The following is a 3,677-nucleotide window of genomic DNA, read 5'->3' on the forward strand; positions in this document are numbered from 1 at the left end:
GGAGTGGGTTAGAAAGGCTGGTGGTGTGTTCTGGGCTCTGTTTAAAACGCCAGCCTGTACGTGAAATGCTTTTCGCTTCTAAGTAGTTTTACCGTGGAGCTTTTGATTCGGAGGCCCATAACAAGAATTTCTCAAGGAAGTAAGGAACCGTGTCCTTTGATCTGCGCATAAATGGAAAGAAGGGGAGGGCACTTAAAATGGTCGTGGAGTAGCTGCTGTAAGAGCAGCTATTAGCGGTAAACGTGAGAGCTTTCCGTCATACAGAAAGCTATTCTGTAGGACCATGGGGATATGCGCTGCTTCCCAGGCAACTGTAAAATGCCAAGCCCACTTCCTCTGAGAATCTCCGAAACTTAAAAGCAAATCAAAACCACACAATAAACAAACTAGGAGCCTAGAATGAGGTGAATGGGAGGGATCTACTCTTTGAGAAGCACCTCCTCCTTTCCCCTGACTTTTCTTTTTTTAGCTTGATTTTATTTTCTCTGCATAGTTACATGGTTAATGAGTACGTCTTGTCTATCCAGTTTTATGTGCCAGCTGAGTAGTGTAAGCAGTAATACCATCGTAACATGCTAGGTGCATGGAGTCCACATACAAGAGATTGGAGTGCATTATAACTGTAACGGCGGTCCCTTTGGGGCATAACAGCAGAGTAGCACGGGGAAGTCTACATTAATCATTGTTCTTGCTCTGTTTGCTTTTATGGATAAGTGGATTTCAGTCTACTACACTGGTAATCCAGAACCTTTCCTGAGCTCTTAATTAACACACAACAAATAATTTAATTTAATTAAGAAAATGGCTGCAGTATATTTTTGTAATCAAAGAGAAGTGTATATACTGAAGAAAATGTATTAGATTAATTGTACAGTAACCTTTTCCTTGGCACATACTGAATTGCAAGAATCCAGCCTTTAAATCTTTGCCAATGAGAAGAAAACATTCCTAAAGCCAGGAACCAGCTATTATTCTATAGCTACCTAGGCATGTAATTTTATTTCTATTACCAGAGTATTACTGCTCTATAACTTCCCTTAAATTACATGTGAAATTTTCTATTTCAGGCATTTTGGCATCAGTATATAGCATTTTCAGTGAAATTTTGGGGAACTGGACAAATTATATCTATTACACGTGAAGAGCCCCATCCATACAGAAGTTTCACGTAGACATCTCTGAACTGCTTTTAGAAGAGGGCAAAACTGGTAGAGGCCTGGTAAGAAAAACCTTAATTTAAATGTACACATTTGTTATTAGTTTTGGGAGGGAAGATTATTAAATAAGAACTGAGAAACACACATGCATATACAAAAAAAGATATAAGTAAATGCTAAGGATAATTGGATTGTTAGGTCTTGAATGTTTGATGAATTTTGCAGTTTTATACTAAATTCACATTCTAGAACTTCATCATTACTTCCAATAATAAAACAAAAGCCTTAGGGATAGACCACAAAATGCTTATATGGCACATCTCCCTTAGCTCATGTTATGTTTTTGGCTTAATTATCAACAATATAGGAATAGGGTTTTTTATCTTTTCAAGTTCTAAATGGTATAAATGAGAAGATTTAGGAAATAAAGTGACCAAAATTAGCCAGTACGTCTCTATTTAATGTGCCTCTAGTCTGTACAATCAACTCGAGTACTTCTGAAGATTCCGTAGAAACACTGAAGTTTCCTTAATATAAGTAACATGTTAAGTTCATCACAGAAAACTGTAAACATAGCACAACATTTACATTTTAAATAAAAAAGAAGTGAAACATTTACACTGAGTAATTTAAGTGAGGATTCTGAAACTTAAAGGTGTGAAAAAAATTGTAAATAGAAAGACCGTATTTTCAAATACACATTTATAACAATTCTTCTGATACAGTGTTTTCATGTAAGTACTTTTTATGCTATGATATACTTTAAATACTATTTTTCTAATATAAGTTTTACATTTAATCTCTTTACAAACAGATTATCCCTTATTTAACTGAAATTTTAATCCAAACATTATTTTAACATATTTTCTGTATAAATTCTGCAAGGCAAAATGGAATCAAAGTGGTATACCCACAGAAATGAACTCAAAGAGTACCCTATTCTTTTGTCTGTATGGGCATTTAACTAGCCCACAAACATAACTAGCAGAACAAGTAAAAGCAGTAAGACGATTGCTTACAGAAAAAAAATCTGTCTTAATCCAATGGATTCTCTAAGAGAAATAAGGAGCAATCTAGATTTTGGATTATTTTTGCCAATGAGAAAAGTTGAAATAGAGAAAGAAGGCAAATAAAGGCTTTTATATGTTACCTCTGTCCTTGGGAGCTGGAGGGAGGAAACACTCCAATATGTTTGGGAAAATAAGTCTGATAGCAGAGAAAAGATTAGCATTGTGTAAGAAAATACAGGAGAAACCAGCACTTTGACCAGAAGAGAATGGTCACTGGAGTGTCCTGAAGTAAAGCAAAGGTTTGACTTCACTCTGGAGATGAAGGGAAACAGTTACTGAACCACAGAAAGTAATTATTAACTTCAGGAAAATATTTAGTGGATGAAAGTATAGCAAGTTTTTTATGGAGCATGTGCATATATTTTCTCGTTGGGAAAATCTTATTTTGAATGCTGACAGGCTACTATAATTTATGGATCTATTTAGAAGTCAGCTGTGATTAAAGCTGGAAATCTGTTGGTACAGTCTTTGATTAGTTGACTGTCAGATGAAATATATGATGGCAACAGATATTTTGCTGCATATTGTTTACACAGATTGTACCTATGCTCCTGTCCTCTAGAACCAATGGAGAATTTCTCTCAGAATCTCAAGTCCTTTTTGGTTGACAGTCATCTTGAATCTCTCTCCATTTACTCAGAGCTACACTCCTGGTGTTTGATTATGGTGTGTAAGGTTCTGTGTCTGAACCTGTTATACATCTTTTTTTCTCACATACACATATCCTCAAATTAATATTCAGTAAGACATGCCACGTATACGTGCCTTTATTCTGTATGGTGACATGTACCCATGTTTTGGTGGAGGCTGTTCTTGTTTCTGAAAGTTTAACTGCTTCTTGTAATGATTTTAAAAAGCACTATCTGTGACCATTAGGTGTAATGTTTTATCTAACAATAGTATTATGAATAACAAGCTATCTTAACGGATTAAAACCAATATGGAAATATCTAAGCAAAAGGATATATTTTACAGCCCCTTAGAATGGCCAGATTGTCTTTTTTGTATGAGTACACTACTTACACAGGACTGCAATCTTTATGAGGAATTCAGCAGAGGAAGTAGACAAGTTTTCAAAATGTTCAGTAGTAACTTAAAACTATAGATTAACATAATTAACAATGCTGACATACTGATGCTCTTTCATTGTAGTTAAGATTTGTAAACAATTTCCACTTATCTATAACCTTTAAGATAACCACACATGCTCATCTTCTTATTTCACATAACATGTACCTCTTATGCCAAGATTTTCTATGCTGTTCTTACCTACATGGATATGACTGATATTTAGGAAACTTAAAGGAAGTCTTGTAGATATTTTAAAGCAGTGGGAGGGCAAAAGCAAAATTATTAACATTGAAAATTGGAATTTAAGTACATCCTTATGCAAAAAAAAAATTGTATTTTTTCATAACTAGATTATTATAACTAGATTTTTAAGCTATGT

The 3,677-nt window shown here is 34.5% G+C and overlaps 1 long non-coding RNA gene across 1 annotated transcript in view; it reads left to right on the plus strand.

The window, feature by feature from the left end:
- LOC104914841 overlaps nt 1–3,677 on the plus strand; it is a 12,530-nt gene that overhangs the window by 3,288 nt on the left and 5,565 nt on the right. Inside the window, exon 2 of the long non-coding RNA XR_796151.3 lies at nt 1,068–1,219. This is a non-coding gene — a long non-coding RNA (uncharacterized LOC104914841). The remainder of the gene's footprint in view (nt 1–1,067; nt 1,220–3,677) is intronic.

The sequence above is a fragment of the Meleagris gallopavo genome, chromosome Z, assembly GCF_000146605.3.
Source record: "Meleagris gallopavo isolate NT-WF06-2002-E0010 breed Aviagen turkey brand Nicholas breeding stock chromosome Z, Turkey_5.1, whole genome shotgun sequence".
NCBI lineage: Eukaryota > Metazoa > Chordata > Aves > Galliformes > Phasianidae > Meleagris > Meleagris gallopavo.